Below are 27,579 nucleotides of genomic sequence, written 5' to 3' on the forward strand. Positions count from 1 at the left end.
TTTAACAGGTTTATTTTAAAATTTTTACATGAGCTTGTTTATACTGAGTTTAGGGTTTCAGAAGATGTTTATTTTTCTGCATAGCTAGTGAACCATGATGGATTGTTCAAATATTGGTATAAAATCAAAGGATGAACAAACTAATTGATATTTGCGTGCTGTATTAGAGGGCAATTATATATAGACATTAAGTATTGATATATAAAGTATCTGTGTATTGGTTAGGGTATTAACTTTGCTTTGTCTCGTTTAGTTATGCAGTTCAAATAAGATGAGATATTTTGTTGAAAGTTAAATAAAATATTATTATAATATATTAATTTTTTAATAATTTTTTTTTAATATTTAAAAAAGTTGAATTGTTTATTAGATTTTATGTAGAAATTTAGTAAAATTGTAATGATTATATAAGATAAAATAAGACGAGATAATTTAGTTTTGTGTAACCAAACTAACCCGTCTGTATGCAATATTAACTTTGGTTTATTTTGAGTATCAAATTTGCTCGCTTAAAAAGCTTGGAATTGTTTTCAAAGTCACATATTTTATTCTTCACATTACTGAAATTGCACATACTTCTATACAATGCAATAAATACATAAAGAATGTAAATGACATGTCCCTCAAAAGAAGATGTATTTAGATTGTAACTTCTTCGTAAGAGTAATTTATAAAGGAAATTCTACAAGGAATATAGCCTTTGTCAGCGCTTGATAATTGACGCAATAAACAATTAAATCGTTGGAAATAATTTTTTCCATCATTTTCCTGATCGCTGCAGAAGGGTTGCTAAACATTGGATGAAAGCTCTTATTTCCAATGACTTGTCCATAACATTGAAAATACTATTTTTCAACGATATAGTTGTCAATGCAAATAAGGAAATCTGCTGTTGCAAAAAAGCCTCCACCAGGCCACACAAACTGAGGCAAATACTCTTATGCGGCTTTATTTCCTCCTTGCAAATACTCATATGCGGCTTTTATTTCCACCTTGCAAATACTCTTATTCAGCTTTATTTACTCCTTGCAAATACTTATATGCAGCTTTTATTTCCATCTTGCAAACACTCTTTTGCGACTTTATTTCCTCCTTGCAAATAATGTGGGAGCACGGGATTCATAAGTTGTGATCAAGTAGGCAACATAATTCCTCTTGCTCATTGAATAATCCCGACATTTTATATTCAACGCAATAGCATAAATAAGTGCTGCTAAAAGATTTTTCTGTCACAAGTTTAACCACCCAGAACATCAAAACACAAGATGCATCTATTAATGGCTGAATTTTTGCAACTAGTTTCTAAATTGCGTTGAATAAAAATGGTGAATAAGCACTTGTTGACCAAATTGATCATACGCATTTAATTTTTTGGTTCATAAAAACATATATACATTACTTTGGAATCATATATATATATCATCTAATATTAGATCTGAACATAATTGTTCATTAAGAAACCTTATATATATATATATATATATATATATATATATATTCATCTCCATAACAAAATTACAGAATTTATGCAATATTAGACCACTATATATCATGAATATATACATTCCTATATTATTGATGAACTGTTGTTAATGGTCAACAGAACTAAAATATCCTAAATGACATTCAAAATTCCCAAACAAATCCAAGTATTCAGAAATTTCATATGAAACCATGTGAAAATTCATTCATAAACTGCTAAAAATCCTTGATTAGTTTTCTAGGAATTGATCAAGAATTTTAAACTATTACATACAAAATATTAGATTTACAAACTTCAAGTGGCAGGTCAATACAATTTGGAAATGTAATACTACTTTAACATTTACAACTGAATCCAAAATGATACATAACACTTATAGGCAGCAACGAGACATGGCTTGGCAAGGCTAGGTGAGACAGGATCAAATGACTTTGCACACGCACAACAGTATCAGGCTTCATAGTAAACCAGCAATACCACAAAACAGTTCATGTTGAATTGTATCCCAACAAAAAACTTCCAAGTGTGATCAAACAGAGTCAGCTCTAACATGCATCTAGCAGGTTCTCTATCCCTAAACCTTCATCCAGTACTAGAAGACATCCTCACACATACATTTTGGTCCAGCCATGTGTCACCACCTAGATTTTTCTAGAGAATTTCCTAACCTTCTAGAAGCCTCCTAGTTCTTTGTAATTTTGTGGAATTGTGTAGAGTCATCTAGAAGGGGCGTTATAGACAATTCTAGAGTAGTGTTCTAGAAAGGGCTTTATAGACAATTCTAGAGTAGTGATCTAGAAAGTTCTTTACCCTTGGATTGGTGACAAGTGTCACAATCCTAACCATTCTTTGTACCAAGAGTTCCCTATAAATAGAGGGGCTCTCATTTGTGTAAATCACCAAGCAATAAGAGAAACAAGTTCTCTAGAGCATCTCTCTCTATCTCCTCTCTCTAGTTTGTTCTCTATTGTCTTGAGTCCTTTAGAAGGCTTACTTAGGAACTTTGTGGAGAGAAAAGCCTTCTAAGGCCGCACGGGTCGAGTGAAGAAATTCTAAGACCGTGACACATGCATCAACCAAAACAAGCAACCAATGTACACTTAACAACCTATAATAATCATCCACCTAGTAGGAAGCCTGTTCATGAGTTAGTGCAATAAACCTGAAACATTAGCTTCCAAAATATTATGGCCCCTTGTGAATCCTTTAAATGCCATTCCTATTGAAAATTACAGCTACCATGAATGTCTTAACATACTGCAACTTACTTATAACTTAAATGCAAAAACAAATGCCAAAGTAACACATGTACTGCAAAATAGTCATGTGCTAGAGAGCAAGAGGGAAACCAATTCTCCCAAACACATCTGGTTAAAACCTTCAGAACTATCAGCAGCTGCAACCCATAATGACCTAGAGCCAACTAATTAAACCTTATCTCAACGTACATATGTGCTTCCTCAATTAATTAGACTCGTACATATATAATATTCAAAGACCAAATCTCCCAACTTTAACCCATACTAGCTTCTCCCAATATAACCTTGCAATTGTTAGTACAAATAGAAGAGGCTAATGATAATGCAGTATATATCATTGCAAAAATAAGCAAACATCCCCAAGAATTTTAAGGAACAACATTGGATGCAGGAAAATAGCATGTTAAATGGCCATACCAAGTGCATTTTCCTGTGTCCAGTATATGCCTATTCTGGAGCCCTTCCGCATCAACACTATTTGGTTGCTTCAACCTATAATAAAGATACCAAACATGGACACAATGACCTTGAGAAATAAGAGGTGCAGATTTTTATAATCAAAGAAATTAATACAGTTCATTATATTCATTACTTACAAGGCATGTACTCTAACCTCAGTTTCGATTTTGCAGTATATGTTACTAATGTTAACTGTGATCATGGAATTTTCAGACCTTAACTCCTAACATTTGCTGTATTTTACAAATGACAACCACACACAACCACATACTATATCACATAACTACTTAATGCACTGTTGTAAACATCTTGATCCTCCTGTTTCATCCCCAAAAATACAGATAGATCAAAAACACCCTGTCAGCCTATAATTCAAAAAAACCCCCACAAAATATTTACTTCCTTAACACACCCATTTTTTACTATCCCTGAGCCTCTCTAAGAGACTCATCCTGTGGTTGCACTATTGACATTATACTAGACATTCTCATGTCAGATGAAGCTTGTCTCTCCATAAGAGCTCTAAAATCTCCCCTTAATTCTTCAAATTGAGTCTTGTAATACTCAGCATCTTTTTTGTGCTTTTCCACTTCTTCAGCATACCATTTCTCCTGTTCACGCTCCTTTTTATTCGTAGACTCCGGTATTACCATCTCCCCAAGACCCTTAGCATACCCTGATCTAGTTCTTAGGACTTCCCTAAATACAGAAGCTGCTGCATCGTCAATTCGTTGATCGGCCTCAATTACACCAACTTGCCAACCATTTGCATCTGCACTCACAATAGATTCTTAAGTCTATATATAATTCAACAAAAACTGCATATTTAGCAAATATAGAGAGAAATATTCATTTGGGTAGAAACAGTTGTCCTTGTTTACAAATAAAGATTTTCAGGTTTTATTATTATTCTCACATAAAGATCTTTCAGCAGTCGATATAACAAATTTGTCATTCTTCTTTGACCAACGAACTTCCTTATAGAAGTCCACCAGGTTTGTGGTAATTGGATGCTGTCAAATACATCATTAGATATTAGAACTTCTTAAATGAATGAAAAATAAAACTACTATCAATTGCAATTAGAATATTCTATATTCCTAAAAACACATAATAATACTAGTGTTTGGTTGATTAGCATCTAGAACACATGCATACCTTCTCTTCTAATATTCTGACAAATGACTTCCTCCCTGCACTGTGATTGGTTTTCAGCTTATCACGATTCTCTTTGTTTTGCTATGACAATTTCTATTCATACACCACAATGCATTAATAACTTCTAAACATGTTAGTAATTGAAAACAACATCCAATAAACTATCACAACCACACTATTAATGCTATATGAATAACCAAAAACTTATACCTTGAATGCTTTGCTTCCCCATCTATTACATAACTTCACCCAAACAAGGGGCACGACCAACCCACGCCCACCAGCCAATGCTTCATCATGGGTTCCATAGGACAAATATTTCCTATGTAGCTTGATGACTTGCAAAAATTTCGTATTGCAGATTTTACAAGTTCGCTCGAGCGGAGGCTTTTGGCCACTCGAGCGAATTCAGGTAGATTCAAACGCTCGATTGCTGCTCGACAGGAAGTTCGAGCGGGTTGCTGAAAAACAAAGATCGATCGAGCGGAGCCATTGGCCAGTCAAGCTAAATCAGGCAGAGTCGAACGCTCGATGTGCGCTTGATAGGACGCTCGAGCGAAATCAGACAGAGTTGAACGCTCGACGTGCGCTCGACACCCCGCTCGAGCGAACATCGTATTTTGACAGATCAAGGGTTTTCCGCCATCAGACGATATAAAAGAGATTTTTTACTCTATGACCGTACTTTTTGACTGGAGAACACCTTTTGGGACTGAAAAAGACAGCTAGAGTGATTCAATTCATTTGTTTTTGGAGAGGAAATTTCAATTATTGCACGTACGTTGGAATCATACACGAGCACAGATGGGAGAAAAGCATTGAATCGTTTCCTTGGCCGCTCGACAGTGAGCTCGAGGAGTATTTTTCAGCGTTTATTTTCTTCCAATCTTCTCAGAACAATTATGGTGAATTCGTTTATGTTGAATTCCATTTCTAGTATGAGCTAAATTTTATTCATTCTAGGAAAATGATGTAACCTATTTCCGAACTATGCTTGATTGTCTATGCTAATTTAAGGCAATTCTCTCTTTGTTTATCTGATTTATTCTGAGTTTATTGCTTCTAATTAACTGACCATTGATTAGATGATATTTAATCTTGTGATTTACTATCGAAAGAGGGAATAATAGGGTAGATATTGAATATTTCAGCATAGGTAAGTATAGAGATCGAAAGACTTGTATGAATCTATGTAGTAATTAAATCATTGGTCTTATTGCTTTCTTGCTTTATTAATTTGCATATTCTTGTGTGAATTGATGAACATAAATAATTTCCAATTGACTATCGAAAGAGGCTGTTGGATGGATTAGAAATTTGCTAATGAACAGAAAGAATTAAATTAAGTTAGCTGGATGAGAAAAGCATAGTGAAGAATTAGGTAAAATCGATTTCCTAGAAGTTTTCTTTCCCATTAATTTGATCTTCGAACGTCAGTTTTATTTCATTTGCGTATTACTCTCTGAGTTGATCTTAGTTTCATTGGCAGCTACAAAAATCTTAGTGATTCCTCTAGATAAAATTGAGATTAGTATAATTTTGGTATTTGGCAAAAGTAAGGTACCAATCCCTGAGGACGATACTCTTCTTATCACTTTATTATAAAACTACGATACTGTGCACTTGCAGTTTTGCACCGATCAAGTTTTTGGCGCCGTTTCCGGGGACTGGTTTATTCTTATTCTTTTTGTCAATATCGATACAAAGTAGTCTTGGTTTTAATTTAGAATTTTATTTTAATTTGTTCTACAGGTGTGGTTTTTACGTTGGATGTGCCATGCTAGATCTCGTGATATTATTCCTATTGATCCAGAGATTGAAAGAACTCTTAGATCACTAAGAAGAAATAAGATACTAGCCATGGCTGAAGAAGAACGTGAGGCACTACCACGCACCTTGAAGGACTATGTACGACCAGTTGTGAATGGAAATTACTCGAGCATAATGCGCCAGACAATTAATGCCAACAACTTTGAGCTCAAACCAGCTTTGATTAGCATGGTGCAGCAGGGTCAATTCAGCAGATCGCCACTGGATGATCCCAATATTCATTTGGCAATGTTCTTGGAGATTTGCGACACTGTGAAGATCAATGGTGTTCCTGAAGACACCATTAGACTGAGATTGTTCCTTTTTTCTTTGAGGGACAAGGCTAAAGGTTGGCTACAATCTCTACAACCGGGAAGCATCATTAGTTGGCAGGACATGGCTAAGAGGTTTCTTGCTAAATTCTTTCCTCCTGCAAAAACAGCCCAACTCAGGAGTGAGATTGGCCAGTTCAACCAAAATGATTTTGAGTCACTCTATGAAGCGTGGGAGAGGTATAAAGACTTGGTTCGACGTTGCCCACAACATGGATTGCCAGACTGGTTGCAAGTTCAGATGTTCTATAATGGGTTAAATGGGCAAACTCGAACTATAGTTGATGCTACTTCTGGTGGCACTTTGATGTCAAAGACAGCTGAGGGTGCTACTACCCTTTTGGAAGAGATGGCCTCAAACAACTATCAATGGCCAACTGAGAGGACTTTGGCTAAGAAAGTTGCTGGAATTCATGAATTGGAGCCAATAGCAGCCCTTTCAGCTCAAGTAGCTACTCTATCTCATCAGATTTCAGCCTTGACAACACAAAGGATACCACAAAATACCGAATATGTTGCATCTACATGTATGATAGTTCCAAGTAATGAAGTAAGTCAAGAACAAGTTCAATACATCAACAATCGAAACTACAACTATCGTGGTAATCCTATGCCAAATTACTATCATCCAGGGCTTAGAAATCATGAGAATTTTTCATATGGAAATACGAAGAATGTGTTGCGACCTCAACCTCCTCCAGGATTTGATAGCAAACCAAGCGAGAAGAAGATGTCACTTGAGGATGCCTTGGTTTCCTTTGTTTAGGAGACCAATGCAAGGTTTAAAAAGACTGATTCACGGTTTGACAACATTGAGACTCATTGTAGCAATATGGGAGCTGCTATAAAGAATATTGAAGTGCAAATTGGGCAACTAGCCATTACCATCAATGCCCAACAAGAGGAGCTTTTCCTAGCAACACTGAAGCGAATCCAAAGGAACAATGCAAGGCCATCACACTCAGGAGTGGCAAAGAAATTGAGAGGTCACCATTAAAGGAGAGCAAATCCACCCCTACCGCTGCGAAAAATGGCCAAAGCAAAGATCAAGTAGAAGAAGAGGAGATTGTCAATGATACACTAGAAGAGACCGACTTGCCTCCAACAATTTCATTTCCTGACAATCCTCATATTTTCTCTACTCCACTTCCTTATCCTCAGCGTTTTCAAAAGCAAAAATTAGATAAACAATTTTCTAAGTTTTTGGATATTTTCAAGAAAATTCACATAAATATTCTTTTTGCAGATGCCTTGGAACAAATGTCAAACTATGTCAAATTCCTGAAGGACATCATTTCCAAGAAGAGAAGATTGGAGGAGTTCGCAACAGTGAAGCTTTCTGAAGAATGCAGTGCCATTCTTCAAAAAAAATTGCCTCAAAAATTAAAAGATCCAGGGAGTTTCACTTTGCCTTGCACTATTGGGAATTCATTTTTTGATAGGGTTTTATGTGATCTTGGTGCTAGCATTAATCTTATGCCACTTTCTATTTGCAGGAAATTAGGACTTGAAGAGATGAAGCATACAACAATTTCTTTGCAACTAGTGGATCGGTCCATCAAGTATCCACGTGGAATCATAGAAGACGTATTGGTAAAGGTGGATAAATTTATCTTCCCTGCTGATTTTGTGGTGTTAGACATGGAAGAAGATGAAGAAGTCCCACTAATTATTGGCCGACCATTCTTTGCTATGGGAAGAGCTTTGATTGATGTTCAAAAGGATGAATTAACATTGAGAGTAAATAAGGAAGAAGTTGTGTTCAACATCTACCAAGCCATGAAATTCCCAGAAGATCCAAGTACTTGCTTCCGGGTTGATGTCATTAAGCAATGTGTAGAAGAGGCATTTCAAGAAGATATACCTGCCGATCACCTAGAACAAGCCTTGCAGCAAGATACATCACTTAGCAATAAAGTAGAGAGAAACTGTACACTTATTCCTCTTGGAGATCCCGATTGATGAAAATTGAAAAGTCTGACTGTAGACTTTAAAACAAGCGCTTATGGGAGGCAACCCATAGATCTTTCTTTCATTCTTTTATTTATTTTATTATCTTTATTTATTTAGTTTTAATAAATTGGGTTTTGATGCAGGTTTATTTAGCATGAATAAAGAGCTGAAAAAATTTTAAACTTCGGAAGATTCATCATGCAACCAGGGAAGTTCCTTTTATTTCTTCAATCCTTTTTACTTTTGCATTACAATGAGGACATTGTTTAGTTTAAGTTTGGGGGTGTAAACTCCTATAGTCATTTGATTCTCTTATTTTCTAAGTCTTGGATTGTTGATGGGTTGTTTGATTCTCTTACCAAGCATACATTGGAATAAGATTAAATTCTCTATGACTCTGAAATTTGTGATTGAAGATGGTTTTGAGAAAAAATTTCAAAAATTTCTTTTATGTCAAGTGGATTTTTGTGGGTACTTTGGTTTAAATCTTTGACCTTGAATATAATTGAGCACATAGTCATTTTTCTCTTATTCCATTTTGCTTATGAAGAGAAGAAGTTAAATTAATTGAAAGAGGGAAGTTCGATTTTGCTTTGCTCTAGAATCTGTTGATGGGTCCTTGAGGCGAAATCCTAGTTGAGACCAAATATTAGAGAAATGATCTAGGCATTTCTTTGGCATAACCAAAAAGATTTCCCAGCCATCCTTAATATCATGCCATCATTACATGGTGTGTTTCCATAGTCAACCCCCTTGAGCCTTCATAAGCCTTTATTTATTCTTTGAACTACATAAACCATGCCCGCTCTAGGCCTGAAAAACAATGAATCTACCTTTGATAGTTTGAGAAAATACTTTGGTGGAGAGTACATTTAAAAGAGAAAATTTGTTTCATGATGAACCGTATTATGTTTGCTCTATTTGATCAAAGAAGAAGAAGAAGAAGAAGAGAGGAAGTGACTGGAAAAAAAAAAAGAAAAAAAATTAAAAAAAAAAAAAAGAGAAAAGAAAAAAGAAAAAGAAAAAGAAGTCGCTAAGCGGAGTGTGAATTATCTCAGATTTTGTTAAGGGAATTGTTGGTATTGCATCAGTGATTACAACAATAATAATGCCACAAGTATGAGCATATTGCCAAGAAAGAGCTATGATTTTAATCATGTGGATATCTCTTTTAGTGTTCTTTTCACTAAGTATTTTTCCAGTTTGCTTTGATTTTCCATATCTAGTTCTTTCTTAACCCTCACCCTGTGGCCTATCATTACAACCTTATTAAAGACCTTTTGATCTCTGATTTTGGTGTTGACTACATTAGTGGAGAGGATTTCTGAAAATTGGACTTATGGGGTTAAGTTTTAAGAGAATTCTTCTGATTTTGGTTGTTCTACTTTTATCTGAGTTTGTAGGTAGTTTGAGGTTAAATTGACTATATCACACACACACTCAAGGTCTTAGCTTTAGGTTGGAGTAAATGCCTAACTCTTGCTTGACAAATTGTAAAATTTTTGATTGATTTTCTTGCTATCTTTGATGTTAAAAGAGTAAGATACTAGAGATGAAATCTAAATTCATAAAAAGCTTGGTGAGTGATGATACTTCTCTTTCGGGTCGAGTTGATATTGCCTAAACGATCATTTGCTTTTCTTTTTGTTTGAGGACAAACAAAGTTGTAAATTTGGAGGTATTTGATGACTTGTAAAAATTTCGTATTGCAGATTTTACAAGTTCGCTCGAGCAGAGGCTTTTGGCCACTCGAGTGAATTCAGACAGATTCAAACGCTCGACTGCCGCTCGACAGGGAGTTCGAGCGGGTTGCTGAAAAACAAAGATCGATCGAGCGGAGCCATTGGCCGCTCGAGCGAAATCAGGCAGAGTCGAACGCTCGATGTGCGCTTGATAGGACGCTCGAGCGAAATCAGGCAGAGTTGAACGCTCAACGTGCGCTCGACACCCCGCTTGAGCGAACATCGTATTTTGACAGATTTAGAGTTTTCCGCCGTCAAACGATATAAAAGAGATTTTTCACTTTATGGCTGTACTTTTTGACTGGAGAACACCTTTTGGGACTAAAAAGACAGCTAGAGGGATTCAATTCATTTGTTTTTGGAGAGGAAATTTCAATTATTGCACGTACGTTAGAATCATACACGAGCACAGTTGGGAGAAAAGCATTGAATCGTTTCCTGGGCCGCTCAACAGTGAGCTCGAGGAGTATTTTTCAGTGTTTATTTTCTTCCAATCTTCTCAGAACAATTATGGTGAATTCGTTTATGTTGAATTCCATTTCTAGCATGAGCTAAATTTTATTCATTCTAGAAAAACAATGTAACCTATTTCCAAACTATGCTTGATTGTCTATGCTAATTTAAGGCAATTCTCTCTTTGTTTATCTGATTTATTCTGAGTTTATTGCTTCTAATTAACTGGCCATTGATTAGATGATATTTAATCTTGTGATTTGCTATCGAAAGAGGGAATCATAGGGTAGATCTGAAATATTTCAACATAGGTAAGTATAGAGATCGAAAGACTTGTATGAACCTATGTAGTAATTAAATCATTGGTCTTATTGCTTTCTTGCTTTATTAATTTGCATATTCTTGTGTGAATTGATGAACAAGAATAATTTCTAATTGACTATCGAAAGAGGCTGTTGGATGGATTAGAGATTTGCTAATGAACAAAAAGAATTAAATTAAGTTAGCTGGATGAGAAAAGCATAGTGAAGAATTAGGTGAAATCGATTTCCTAGAAATTTTATTTCCCATTAATTTGATCTTCGAACGTCAGTTTTATTTCATTTGCTCTCTGAGTTGATCTTAGTTTAATTAGCAACTACAAAAATCTTAGTGATTCCTCTAGATAAAATTGAGATTAGTATAATTTTGGTATTTGGCAAAAGTAAGGTACCAATCCCTGAGGACGATACTCTTCTTATCACTTTATTATAAAACTACGATACTATGCACTTGCAGTTTTGCACCGATCAAGTTTTTGTTGCTCATGGTGGTAAGCATTGAATCACTTACGCAATTGCTTCCACACTGTGGCGCGATGATTGTCTAATTCCCAATCTAGTATGAAGTCACTCTAAACGTACCATGTTATTAGTTGTAAAAACATTAAATGAGTTACAAACTAAAGCATATCATATGCAAGTAGAGTTGCGTGCTTACCCTTACACGGTCTATCAATTCATCCTTCTCAGTAGTGGGTATGTCAGTCCATCGTGTGTGACTCATGTCCCCATGATGCTTCAATATTCAAGTGACACGGGTCGTGAACATCGTTGCATTTTCACAGCATGGTGCAGTTTGACCAGGATTGATTTTCAATGGGATTTTCCCATGCTTGCGCAGCTTATCAAACTCAACGCACTTTGCGGGGCCACGTCCACGTCTTGGCGGTGCATTGTTAGCTAGTATCGGCTCGAGAACATTTTCTGCTATTAGTGTAGAGATTTAAAAAAAAATAGGGTCATTCACACTTAGTAACAATTGTACAAATTGCATAACTTACACTTATATTGAACTAATAGAATGCTTGGATTTTGATGGGTTTAAAAACTTTACAAGTAACTCTAAACATTACCACAGTGATATAATTTAGAATGATACCATGTATAGCCTCGTTACTGTCTCCACTTGTGGGGCCAACCAAGGGTGGATTTGCAAATTCTATCTCATGAACAATGCTTGGGGCCTGCGTTGAGTCGTCAGAGCTACCCTCGCCAACGTCGTTGTGTGGGGTGCATCATGAAATTAGAGGACGACGAGGTCGTCTGATGGAGGCATAAGGTTGAACCTGTGGTCTGAACCAGCCACCTCGTCTTAACCCTCTGCCTCAGCCAGTTGGTGCCATAGATGTTATACTACAATGAAAAATGGATGTGATCAGGCCTTTTCCTATCTCTACTATGTTCTCACATATTTTTCCAAGATATAAAAGTATAACATGTGCATTTTTAGCCATGATTGACTGATCTGTTCACACTTAATAAAATTATTGATATTTTATGACAAAGTTACTCGTCCACTAGCTATTAACAAGCATAATACAAATACAATGTACAAACTGTCAATCCAACTTATATGCATTTTTGTTATAGGTATTACACTACTGAAACCATAGGTAGAAATATTCACTTTTAGTGTATACACATTCACGCTAGCATAGATCAACATTTTTGTTACAGGTATTACATTGCTGAAACCCTAAATAACTAGGGACACAATGATGTGTATACATATTCAGAAGCACATACATTCAATATTTGCTCCAGGTATTACATTGCTGAAACCCTAAGCTCAACTACACAATTACAGCTTTTAAGACACATTCAAACTAACATACAGAAATATTTGTCAAACAAGTATTACATTGGTGAAACCCTAAACAAAAATACACAAATACAGTGTATACAAATCATAAAAGACATACAGAACGATTAGCTGTGAACATATACAGTATAAATATTTTCCATCTAGACACAACATTTATGGTCTAATTTTTTTCCTTTTTATTAGATTTAACAGTGTCACATTTACATGGCATGGAAATTAGAACACTGTTATCCTCTGTTAAGGGTGTTAGTTCATAAATGCAGGGCATTTACATTCACGTCTGTGTGCCACAGTAAGTTCATGTAAACAAGTAGAGTTGTGTCAAACTACACCACATCATATTTAGTACATCTTTCTGAAACTCATGGCAGTCATATCTGTCTAAACCCCCAAACCCATCTAGATTATATGAGAAAAGCATATGAACTATATTCGAAATAAAATTAATATACTGCGTTATGTCATTTAAGGTTAAACATGGAAGCTTGTTTAACTGCAAAAAGCTTATGCCTTTATCTACTTGTTCAGGAGAGGGGGGAAAGAAGGATACCTTCTTTAGTGGTTTATTCCTCTTGCTTAAAAAAGTAAGAGAGTGTACCTGGACGAGGCCTTTTCACTGCAGCTAGCAACAAATCTCAGGAGAGAAGCACCAACTTCACTATCTGAGAGCAAGAGGGTACAAGAAAATTATAGCCTTAGGTGACAAATGAACGATGAAGTGTATAGTTCGAATATCAGGAATGCCAGAACTGGCCGGCTCCAAACCTCTTCCTTGCAAAGTAACTCAACTCTTCCTCTTTTCTGGAAAGAGAAATACAGACTAAATGGTGTTTAGCCTCACCAACCTCTGCATACATATCCCATCCCAACTTGTCACACCAAATGGATTAAGACTAAATTGCCCATTTTTAGTTGAATATGGCACAAATATTTCGTGCCATATTTTCCAATGGCGCCATCCTCTCTCGCCCAAATACTCATTTGCAAACATCCAATATCTCACTTGCCGAATTGACAATTAAATTCAATTAAGTTTATTTAGACGAAATGGCCTGGTAAATCCCAAATACAGTATACTTTTGAACCACATGATATACTAATACTATCTAATATGTAAAAAATATGCTAACAGAATTTTAGTACTCAGTTAATCTATTGATCCGCAGGTTGGCCCATTTCTTCTTATTTGTAATTCCCTACACATGGCAGTCATCCCCAGGTATTGAATTACCCATTTGGAATGCTCAACTTACCCCTCTTGGCAACATGTTTTATATTTTTCTGGATATAGGTATTGTTGGATGCTTACTCATTTAAGTTGGATAGCAGTAAATGTATTTGTAGATTAATATAATGACTCAAATCAAATTTGTCCAGCATTTGCAGTTGACAAATTCCACTTGTTAGATGCATTTTTAGCCCTTCACATTCTCAATCCAACACTAGTTAGAACCTGTGCACACTAGATTAATATTTGAACGGGAACATCATATTTAGTGCCTTTATGACCTACATATTTCCAGCTCATTCATGTGCTCAGTTATATATTGGACTTATACTGACTATTGTGAGAAAAGCTAGGCAAATTATCTATTGTAGGCAGATATACTTGATTGCAAGTACCCAACTTATTTAGCAATGTTATTAAATGTATCAATGATAAGCTGTAGCATAACACATACAGCTTGCTAGGCAAATAGTGCCTCTGATTTCCTTTATACATATCATACCATCGAAGCCCATTAACCTGAGAGCAGGGACCATAAACACATGGATCATAGCCAAGGTTAAAATTGCTATATATATCGAAGTCCAGAGATATATTCTATACTCTAAGATGTCAAGACTTCTAGACATCTTAGAGTATAATAACAACTTTAGATGAGAAAATGCCATAAAATTTAGTAGACATCACATATAATGCAGGGAAGTGTATATAATTTGGGTAGTCTATTAGCTACCAATGCACAAGGCCAGTAATATTTAATTTCATGTGAAAGGATATTGATTCTGGCCCATTGATCAAAGTAGTGAAACTTTCAGATTGTACTCAATAACAACTATTTTTCACTGTTGCAAATGCAAAGAACCTGCCAAGTAAGATTGGTTAAAAATCCCATAATGTAAACCATAAATTTCACTTAAGCAAGAAGTGGGGAGTATTAGACATCTAGTTCAATAACCATCATATATATTACACAATCAATGCGTATATTTAATAAGTATTTAACCAAATTGTTCTCCAAGCCCTGAACAAGTGTCCGGTAGCTCTCACTATTGTCAAACATTCTGCTTTGACTCAAGATGATATCACTGACCACCTACATATGCAGAGCAGGTAAGCTATTAGTCAATAAAGATGGGATGCACATTAAATTCTCAAATTTACAAGTGCAAGGCTAAGTCTACAATAATGAACCTTATATGGTGCTCAACAAATAGGGAAATGACTACTATTAGTCAGGGCGAGAAATTATCTTCCTCAGTAGATAGATCATCTAGATCAGAACAATAATGACCACGAACATCACTATCTGAACTATACTCAACTTCTGCATCGTCGATAAAAGGCACTCCTGGTTGAGCCTGACTGGACGAGTGTATCATTGTTGATGCATCAACCTGAATTGGTTCTATATCAGGCCTATGTAGTGGACTTGCCACACCGATCTCATCAATATCAACAGTTGCATGCACATTTTCAGATTCATCTTCTTGATACGCCCCATTCTCACTTGATGATGTATCATGGTCCTCGTTTAAATGCACTTCTGGGATATCATACACATTTCTATTCGTGAACTTTTGTACAACAAGCCAACTACATTGTGCCCTTCTATCTTTGACATAAAAACATTGTTCAGCTTGACATGCCAAGACAAATGGATCATCTTTGTACCATGTACGGGCGACATTTATGCTAATCAAATGTTCATCCACACGGACACCCCGTCTTCGATCACCAACATCAAACCATTTACAACTGAACAGGTAGACTCGACGCCATCCCATGTAATGTAGCTCAACAACATCCCCAAGAACACCATAAAAGTCCAAATTGTTTGATTGCTCGCCACCAATTACTAACACGCCAGAATTTTGAACTCGGCAATGTTGTTCCCAACGCTTTGTGTGGAATCTTTTCGCATTGACTATGCAAGCAGAGTAAGTTGCAACAGTGCAATCAGGGCCACACGTTAAAGCATACAGATCATCAGGGACTTGCCCAGGGTTATCTTGACGTAGATTTTGAACCTGTCAATCAAATGCACAACAGTAGAAATCTTCATTAATGCTACGGTGCACTTCCATACTTGATTGCAAGTAGACTACATAGAGTTAGTGGGGTAATGTACCCAATTCTTTAACCAAGCAGGGAACTCTAGTTCATGTGCTCTATTGACATGTGTTGGCTTATTTTCCTTACAAATCTGATAGTGCTCACTAAACCAAATCATAAGTTTGTTAGTTGTGTTTTTGGATGTAATAACTAGGGACATAAATGCAATTAAGGTTAATCACATACTAAGTTATGTAGAACGTGCATGTCAGATTTAATTTACTTGAAAGTACAAATGACATGTACTTACTCTATGTAGACAGCAATCTCAGGGCAGTTGTTAAGCACGTACCAACGAGCTGCATTGAAGACCAACGGATCTAGTTGCACAGATGATGTCGTGCCAAGTGGACGAGCTTACTGGTTGAAAATGGTAAAACCATCTCTCCTTTCTGCTACCCCAGAATCAACGTTGCAGTCAGCTCGGTTGAATCTTGTCTCAACATCTTCGAGATACAGCGAACAAAATGTCAAACTTTTAACATGAATGTAGACTTACGCTATTGATCCTTCTGGATGAGCCTTATTTTTCACATACTGCTTAAATTTTTTCAAGTACCTCTCAAATGGATACATCCATCTATATTAAACTGGACCAGCAAGCAACGCTTCACGAGGTAAATGGACGGCTAAGTAGACCATCGCATCGAAGAATGAAGGAGGAAAAATCATCTCCAACTTGCATAGAATGAGGACAATTTCTGATTCAAGTTGGGCAAGGTAGTCAACACTTAATGTTCGTAGGCAAATCTCTTTGAAAAAATTGCTAAGTTCTGTGAGAGATAAAGCAATATCGTTTCTTAAACACCCTCCACTGCAATAGGGAGTAGTCTTTAGAAGAAAACATGGCAGTCATGGCTTTTCAACCCAGAGATCTTGCAATCACCAACATCAACACAGAGTTAAATATTTCCTACAAACCCATCTGGAAATTTAACCTCAGCCAACCACTCACAAAAAGTTTTTCTCTCATGGCCATATAGAGTAAAACATGCATGTGGCATCGAACACCGGTCACCTTGATGCTTCAAATGCAACTCCTTTCTTATACCTAAGGTCGCCAAGTCACGGCAAGAGTTTATATTATCTTTACTTTTTTCGGGAATGTTCATTATTGTGCAAAGTATATTGTCGCATATATTCTTTTCAATATGCATAACGTCTAGATTATGTCGAAGCTTAAGTGCTGACCAATATGGTAAGCTGAAGAATATGCTTTGCTTAGTCCAGTTCAACTCTTGAGCAGTGCATTTCCTCTTCTTAAAGCATTTTCCAAATTCCACATCCCCAAAAAGAGTGAGTTGACTTACAATATCTGGACCTGACAATATACTTGGAGGCATCCGGTGATCCTCACAACCATCAAAAGCAGCTTTTTTTTTTTTTCTGCCACGAGTGGTTTGTTGGTAAAAACCGACGATGTCCCATGTAGCTATGCTTCTGGCCAAATTTCAACCACTTGGAATCTATACTAGCATTGCAAGCAGGACATGCCAATTTTCCTTTAGTTGATCATCTAGACAAATTTCCATATGCAGAGAAGTCATTTATTGTCTAGATTAAAGCCGCATGCAAAGTGAAGGTTTCCTTCTTGTAGGCATCATATGTATGCATGCCATTCTCCCAAAGCTCTTTCAACTCATCAACCAAAGGCTGCAAGTATACATCAATATTATTTCCTGGCGATCTTGGCCTAGGAATAATGAGCGACGTGACGAGGAATTGCTCTTTCATGCACAACCACGAAGGCAAGTTATATGGCATGAGGATAACAGGCCATATGCTATAAGGTTTTGTAAGGTTGTTGAAAGGATTGAAGCCATCACTTGCTAAACCAAGCTTGACATTACGAGCATTTTCAGCAAACCAACTATGATCTTTGTCGAATATGTTCCACACAACTGAATCAACAGGATGTCTCATGACATTACTATTTGTAGCTCGTTGCTCTTTATGCCATCTCATATCAGCGGATATCTTAGTAGACATATAGAGACATTGCAACCTTGGTGTCAAAGGGAAATGACGCAACACCTTTTGAGGGATTAGACGATTCCCTTGTGCATCGGCCAACCACCTAGGGGCCTTGCATTTTGAACACTCATCCTTATTGGCATTGTCCTTCCAAAATAGTATGCAATCATTAGGACAAGCATGGATTTTGTGGTAATTGAAGCCCAACCCTCGCTAAAGTGATCATGACTCTTCATATGATCTCGGCAAAAGAGCATTGGGAAATGCAGACCTTAACAAATTCAAGAGAAGGTCAAATGACTTTATTGACCAACCCCCGATAGTTTTAATGTGCAACAGCTTCACAATAAATGAGAGCTTCGAAAACTGTTTACACCCCTGGTAAAGTGGCTGCCGAGCATCATCCAATAGCTTGTCGAATGAGAAGGAAGTGTTTGCCTCAGTCATAGGTGGTTGGGTGCTAGGTCCGGTGTTGTCTGATTGTGTATTCATGAACGTGGCTTCCCTAATGTCACCTAGCATCTGCTCCATGTCATCAATATAGTCCTCTTCATCACTATGTGGCCCAGTTTGGTCCTCATCACTGACATCCAAGATTTCTTCCTCCCCATGAAATATCCAATGGTGGTAATTTGGATTAATCCCATTTATGAACAAGTGTGTTTCCACCTCTTCTATAGGGAGGAAGATATTATTACAGCATGAATGACATGGACAGCGAGTGCAGTTAGTTCCAACTATGTGGTTTCGTGCTTGAGAGATAAAATGTTGGACCCCTTCTGCATATTGTGTCGACAACAGTCTATCGGTTAGTTGCATCCAACTTTTGTCGATCTAGACACGAAATGAGTCTTCTATTAGTGCGACATATAGAAGACCTTAGATTTTCGTTATTATTCCTACCAACACTGGTAGGAATAATAACTTCATAAACACATCCAGGTTTATAATCATATATATATTCATATTAGGTACAGCGGACCAAACTCACATGGTATTGTGAACTGGACAGATTTACAATGAATAATGCCGTAAAAACTCTAATCCAATTTATATCTGGACAGATCAATACAATTAACATAGTATTTCTGCAGGAAAACATGAAACATTATAATATTGTGGCTATTATAAGTATAATAGGTAGCCACTATAATGGCAAACAAATGCGAATACTCCATGCAGGAAATATTTTTAGATAACCAAGACTCATAGGTCGGTAACCAAGTAAGTGTTAGTTAGGTGGCTTCCTAGAAGGATTTAGTCCTGGTCCTAACTAGACTAGAGGAATAACCAAATTTGAGTACACATACTTCATCATTTTTTTCCAAAACAAGACTGTAATGTTATTTAGACCTATTCAGCCACTTGCTCCAAGCCAGGACAAAACTTTTAAGATGAGTTAATATTTTTTCCAGCACGCTGGTTTATATTTTGAGAAGTATATACCCGTTCCATCATGTTATATGCACATTTATTAAAAATAATAATATACGTTTTATTGTGAACATTATAGTATAAAATGTACTATAATGGGAAGTAATCATTTATGCAATATTTTTTAGTTGGGAGTTGAAATTCCTCTTCAACTCAATGCAAAATAGTCATGAATTATGTAACTGGGTGGATATCCATCCTGACAGAATCAGTTACAACCTGGTTTTGGTGGCCAGGTTTTAAATGCATAAACAAATCCCAAATTGGCAGGTAGGGGTGTAAATGGTCCGGTTTGGTCAGGTTTTGAATAAAATTTAGGACCGAACCGATATATACCGGTTTTGTATTTTTCAAAACCGATTACCCTCCTAAACCGATACTCCGGTTTTATCGATTTCCGGTTCGGTTCGGTCCGGTTTTACCGATTTTAATGTACTATATTATATATTATATAATATATATAATATAGTACATAATAACTATAATGATAATATATTGTAGTATAATATAATATATATTACAATTATATTATAGACTATAATGATATATTATAATATATAATATAATGATATTTTATATTATATTATAATATATAGTGATATAATATAAGTATAACTATTAATATGCACTATATAATATTAGTATAACTATTAATACAATAAGCAAAATGATATAAGATTTTAAAATTTAATATTATATTAATTAGTAATTTATCATATAATACAAAACTATTTTATATATAGTTATATATTATATATAAATATTATATACAATATAAAAAATTAAAATATATATATAAATCAGTCCGGTCCGGTTTTAGAAAAAAAAAATTAGAACCGGACTGATTTTGACCAGTTTTAAGAAAACTAAAACCAGTACCGGACCGAACCAACCTCGGAACCAGACCGATGCCACCGGTTTGGTTCTGTCCGGTCCGGTTTACTGGTTTATCGATTTTTTTTTACACCCTTATTGGCAGGGTTGTAACCGGGTATTTGATAGAAATTTCACAATGCACCCTAACAATGTGCATATAATACTTTAAAGGATTTGCAACCAATTTCAAATGCATTGTAACTGGTGTGCAGTATGATCAAGTGCCAGTAAGCAAATTATACTTTAAGCAGCTATGAGAGAGAATTTCAACAATTATATGCCAATCTCCCATTAACTTGGCATATAAATCAATACAAGGTAGTGCAAGTTAATAAATACACTGCCAAAAATATTTTCCTCCATTCAAGGTTTGAGTAGAAACTATATTGAGAACATAAAACTTAAACTCATCCTACTTCTAGAGCATCAAATAAATAAACAAGCACTGGAAATAACTATCATTATAATCTTCATTTTCAGGATTTCATGGGTTGCGAATGCAGAACGAGAAACAGCAAATGGTGAATAAAAATAAAGCCATTGATGCAAAAGGAAGAAAATCCTTGTATAACCTTGAGAACATCCTACTTTCAACCATCTCAAAAGACAAGGATTAGATCAAGGTTATACAAGAGAAGTAATAAAGAGAATATAGGGCATTTCTGAAAAACACGTTAGTGTTATCAAGGTAAGACAAATACAATAACTTTCCCATCTCCAACAAATAGAGAAATAATAAAGAGAATAGGAAGTAAGAAATACTTACAACAGAATGGGGATCTGAGTGTTCAAAAGAGGAATATCTTCACTTCTTGGGAAGCCAATGGACCGCGTACATAGTTGAGAGGGAAATCGAGGTCAACATACCCTGTCATTGCAAGAGAATACAGAGCCCTTTGAAAAACTCTACCAAAAATCAACTAAAACAAATTAAATGCTTTTAAAGACTACACTCAGGGTACGAGACCTCAATCCCCAACATTCAAGTCCATATAGTAGTTGAAGAAAACCTAAACCGCGCAGTTTCAGAAATGAAATTACCTACACCTAATCGGCAGTTTCAGCACATCGAGATGGTGGTCCTTGCCTTCGGAGCTTCCCTTCACCGGTGTATTGTTTCAGACGAAAAGAAATCATCAATATACAAACTGCGAAATTCAGAAAGGGGAAAGGGGAAAGGGGAAATGGGATTCCTTGTAAGTGAAGTGCCTTATCACAGGAAGGGGGGGTTTCGAGATGGGTTAGGCGAAGAATCGGGACTTATTACAGCGATTATTATAATATTGCTATAATGAGTATATATTTCTGACGTAATAAAACGATGCAAATGGAATATAAATTTTGCGGCGGCATTTTTCGACATATTACAACAAAATTCTGCCGCATTATTTCCCAGTCCATCCCCCCCCCCCCCCCGGTGCACCCATACAAATTCCGCACTGAAAACCAACGTCAATATTGATGTCGCTATAAATAAATGACATTAGCAGTGTGTTTTATTGTGGCGCACACAATAGCGCTGGTAAAGGCTATATTCCTTGTAGTGAAAAGTGAAAGTAGAATAATGAGTATGGTTAAATTAAGTTGATAGGGTTGAAAGATAATGGAGAAATAATTAAGATGGGGCATTTTAAACATCTACGTACCCTGAGTTGTTCTACATTTTAAACATCTGCCCTTAAGTTGATACAATATGCTATTTTTCTAGATAGTTGCAATTAATTCATATTGATTTTTATAATTGAACTTTGATTTATAATGTGCATGTTGCTACTCTAGAATGCATTATAAACATCTTTGTAGTGAATGCTCAATAGTTAGACATCTTTATAGTGGTTTCTCTATTTTAAACATTTTAAATATGATCTCCTCGTATTGATTGTGGCATTTTATTGTGAGAAATGGACCTTTTAACAGTGTCCATGTGTGGTATTTTGTTGCCTACTTGCCTCTTCACTTTCCTAATATTTTGATAGTGTCTTTGTTCCCTGCTTCTCTCTTACTCTCTCAACTGAAACACCAAATAAACTCCTTTAGATAGATATAATTAGTGTAAGTTTTCCATGATGATAAATTCACAAGTAGCACTTATAATATGTAAACTTGAATAGGACCTTTCATTAAGTTGACATACCCTTTAATAGAACCTTTAACAAAGCTTAAATGCTATTAGATTTATTGCAAAATTTTAGTGATATAGAAAATGTGTTACACATGAACTCATGGCTGGTTTTTGTGCATCTTGCAACTTGTTTGAGATAATTTAAATACTGAATGTTGAATCGTACAACTCGTAGATGACTTAGAATGGTGGTTGTTCGCATCCTGCCTTTATTTTTTGTTTATTATGTTTAGCAAACCTTAAGTTTATGCTGATTTCTAGATAATTACTGATCAAAACTATTTTATTCTCTATATGATGTGAGATATTGTTGTTTAGTCCCCTTTTCACCTTTCTTACAAAGTGGTGAACAAGGTATTGACAACCCTCATGACTATTGCATATGATAATATTGAGGTCCAAGCAACACAACTCCAACTGGAAATAAGGGCACCTACTAAAAAATTTCAACGAGTTTTGTCATTCACTATAGAGGAAGATAGTCTCTTTATATCAACTTGACTCAGCATTAAGATAGATATTATACTGTGGACTGACCAAAAATCCACACTATTGTGTAGTAGAATTTATGATTACTATAACACCTATAAAAAATCGTAACAATTTGTAATCTCTTTGACCAATTGATGATCAAGCATAAAAAAATATACAAATAATTTTGTGGTTCCTTAGCCAAGCAATGCATCCAAGCGGTGCCATTGAGCAAGAAAAGGTATAATTTATTTGTAGTGACTGTTCTTATTAATTTAATTATTAATTCCTTTTGATGAACTACATACTTACATCTTCAACTATTTCTCTGATTGAAGAGGCAAAAAAGCGTTATCGAGGGTTACAAAAAACCAACTTCAACATGGAATATTGTTAGAATCTTCTGAAACACCAACTGAAATGGCAAGTACACATGGAAATCTTAAAAATAAAAGAACAAAACATTTAGGAGACAACATTATTTTAGAGTACATGTCCATCACAACTAAGAGACCTCCAAGCTAGAAGGCTGAAAAAGAAATGGAGAGAAAAAGGTAAAGAATCATAATGTAGTGAGTTTAATGAGGTCCTAAGCCACTGAGCGCTAATAGAAAGACATTGATGATGAAGAGAAAGGAACAGTTAAGTTAATCAAGGGCAGCAAAGTGTATAGTTTGATGCAAAATTTATTCTACATTTAGTGTACCTAGAAAACATTAGAAAATAATTTTTATTGGGACTCTGGAAATGTTATTGAAGTTACCAAAGTTGTCTATATTTGAGATGGATCCAGCTACCCCAATTGTATATTAAATGATATATATGTTGCTATTTTGTAGTCCTCTACAGAGCAAGTTGTTGAATTGAGAATTTTTAAATGTTTTGTGAATACCAATTGCATTATTTGGTTGCAATTAAATATTTTTACATGTGTTTATTTCTAGGTTGTTGGATACGAAAGTTCTAAACTAAGTTTGTACATATTTTTATGAAATTATGTTTGGCAATGAGGTTAATTTATTATTGTTGGATAAGTTGTATACACTTTGATGTGTAAATTATTGAAAATTGAAATAAAAAAAAAATATTTCAAAATAGATATAAAAGATATACAGAGTAGATAAAAAATTAGAGAGAGTAAAAAATAATAATGTGGAATTAAGATTTTGAATGGGTAAGAGCATTAGCATTAATAGGAATAGGCAAATGCAAAGTCATAATAATTTGACTAATATGGGATGTTTTGCCTTTTGCCTATTTTCTATTCAAAAGGTATTCCCCACATTGAGTTAGCCAAATCTTCTTTTTATACTAATAAAGTATTAATGTATTAATATTTTTATCTAATTAAATTTTGTCATATTTTTCATTTCTACTGATCATATGTTAATTAATGATCATATTCTAATATTTTTATTTTTTAAACAATAAAATAATTCACAAACTTGGTAAATTTATAAAGCCTTTTACCACATAGAATTGTTTCCCTTTGACACAGCAAAAATTGAAATATCTTCCCAAGTAGATCCACAAAGTCACAACATTTCCAAAATCTTTAATGGCAAAAACACAATAAGAAATCTTTAACACCTAACCCAGTAAATTTTCATCATGCTTTCTCCATTAGTTGTATTGGTATCAGAATGTTAGACTTGCTTCTCTATCAGCTGTATTCATGACCATTTCCTCCCACATGAAATGTGACTTTTTTAAATGGAACATGATATCTAGCTCACACTATAAATTTATGTTGAAAGAAGTAGGAAAACCAAATTAACTTCTTTGAAAGTAAAAATGGAAAACTGAGTTCAGGACATGAGAAATAAAAATAATATTGGTTAGATATTATTAAAATCAGACTTACCATATTTCCAAAATGTTGGTCCATTGTTTCAACCATAAGATGGATAAACATCCAATTTCATAAGTTAGAACAACAAATAATATCTTTCATTGGAAAAGAGATGAATTATTTAAGTTTACAATCAATCAATGCTACCTCCCTTGTGAAGGTTAGCCTAAGGCCATTGCAAACAAACATGATTAATGCCTTATCTATATACCTTAGAAGACAGATTTTTAGCTGCCTATTTATTATTCTGATATCTAATTTAAAAGATTCTCCTAAGTCCTTGAAGATCTCTTATTATGGTTAGTAGATCAAAAGTGGAAAGAAGAAAAATCCTTAAAGTTTTTACTTTGAGTAGTGCTTATCTGTTGTTGCTCCCATAACAAGGTTGTTGATGCCATGCTTGGTTATGAGTTCCAAAATTCTACATTGTTCATTTCAGTATATAGTGTTTTTGCTAAGGGTAGGCAAAAACTCTGGTAACTCCAACTTTGGCCAATACCTGCTCCAACTTCGACTCTAGCAGAGTCGGTATATTTAGAATTTGAATCAGGGTCTAAGTTTTTGTATAAAAAATAGTCGGAGTTGAAGTCAGATCAAATATCGACTCCGACTTCTGAATTGTGACTGATATGTCAAAATAGGAATGAAGCTAGCTCTACAAGGCGAGGCAATTAAGACATTATTCCCTCCTACAGAGAAAGAAGAAGCCGCCCTCTTTCGCTCTAGGTTAATCCGGGTTGCCACATTTCATTGTTCTGCTTCTGTTATTGCTACCACTAGGGGTGTAAAAAAAATCGGTGAACTAGTAAATCAGACCGGATAGGACTGAACCAATGGGTTTGGTCTGGTATCGAGTTTGGTTGGGTCTGGTACTAGTTTTATTTCTCTTAAAATGGGTCAAAATCGGTTTGGTTCTAGCTTTTCTTTTTCTAAAACTAAGCCAGTCCATATATATATTTTAATTTTTTATATTGTATATAATTTATATATATTTTTTAAGAAAAGCCGATAGCTACACACATAGCAGCTCCGTTCCAAATTTATTAATAAGTCTTCACTTATGGTGGAGGAATACCGTGGTAACATCTTTACACTTAAGGGTTTACAAGATATAGTGCTATAAAACTAACTCAAAACCAAGTGCCAAAGCAAGCACAATAAAAGCATAAAAGACCAAAAAAAAAAAAAACATTAATAATAATAATCTAACAAAACAAATAAACACCAACACTCGAAAAAACTAAACAAGCCTAAATAAAAAGCAATAAAATCAATAAAAAGAGCAACATGGTTTAAAGATCACTAATAATTGGTAAGTTGAGTAATGTTCTTAACTCAAGTTAGAAGCTTGATTATGGACACTTGGGAGTCCTAAGGGCGTGGGGTACCATTTGGGCTTGTGAAAACCAATGGTATGATGTATGTGGGCTTTAAATAGAAGTGTGAAAATGCAAAACAAGGCTTTGGGCCTTGTTGAGCTTAAAAGGCCATGAGTGTGCGTTGTATTGTTCATGGGTTTTGGGTGTGAGTTGATGGGAGGCATTAGTTCTAGATTTTAAAAGATCATGAGAGGCCTCAAGATCCACAAAGATGGGACTTGAAATGCTTGCCTTATAAAAAATGGGTCATGTGTCAAACTTAACACCAAGTTAGGTCCAAAAGGCTTTATGCCTTCCTCACACTTGAGTCAAACTTTTCAAAGGCTAACCCACTAAACTAAGACTTAGGGGTCATTTGGACTAAGAAACCATCTCATTTCATCTCATGATTATAAGTTTTTTAAATTCTCACATAAAATATAATAAGCAATTCAATATTTTTGAATTACAAAACAATAATAATATTAAAAAATAATATTATTATAATATTTTATTCAACTTTAAGCTTTCATCTAAAACCATATCATTTCAAACTCTTATAAGGCTTGGTTTAAGGCTTTTAAGTCTTGGTCCATAACATTTTAAAGGTTCTAAGGACCTTAAGTGAAGCACAAATGGGCTTGCTTACTAAACCGTTCAATCTTAACCCTCAAATTAATGACACTAAGTGCCATAATTTAATATATAAAACAAGTCTAACAAAAAATAATAAAAGAATCTAATAATAATTCTTATGCTAAAAAAACAAAAATATATATAAAGCCCAAAATTATAAGATTATTCTAAGGGCGATTAAATATTAGTTCTAATGGGTAATTAGGCGGGGTGTTACACATGGCTCAATGCCTAGTAGTAAGATGAGTGGATAAACATTGGAGAAGCTAACATTTATGAATGTTCAAGGAAGGGACTGGACAAGGATCCAAGTGATGTGCTCAATGTTGTTCAAATGTCCAAGTCATTGAGAATGTTCAACTGGGTGGGTCTGACATAGGATATTCAACCCAAGGAGTTCATGTTCATTGGGTGCTAGGTTGCCAAAGACCAACTTCTATGTTAACCATGATGCTATTAGGAGTGCATCTTAGTTGTTTAAGACATTCCTATCTGAAGACAAATATTAGAGAATGAGCACAATGTTTTCCTAGGAGCATGACCCTGATTGGGAGGTAGTTTTATTTCATTTCAACTCATCTTATCTCATCTTATTTTATCATTACAACTTTCTCAAATTTTCACATAAAATATAATAAATAATTCAACTTTTTCAAATCTCAATTCAGCTTTTTCAAATTTCAAAACAATAATAACAATATTTTATTTAATTTTTATCTTTTA

General features: G+C 35.1%; 1 non-coding gene across 1 annotated transcript; it reads right to left on the bottom strand.

Moving 5' to 3' along the window:
- Window positions 1-6,612: 6,612 nt before the first annotated feature.
- LOC122312073 lies at window positions 6,613-6,719 on the bottom strand. Its single transcript, XR_006242987.1, has one exon. It is a non-coding gene; the product is annotated as a small nucleolar RNA R71 (small nucleolar RNA).
- Window positions 6,720-27,579: the final 20,860 nt, after the last annotated feature.

Source organism: Carya illinoinensis, chromosome 5, assembly GCF_018687715.1.
Source record: "Carya illinoinensis cultivar Pawnee chromosome 5, C.illinoinensisPawnee_v1, whole genome shotgun sequence".
NCBI lineage: Eukaryota > Viridiplantae > Streptophyta > Magnoliopsida > Fagales > Juglandaceae > Carya > Carya illinoinensis.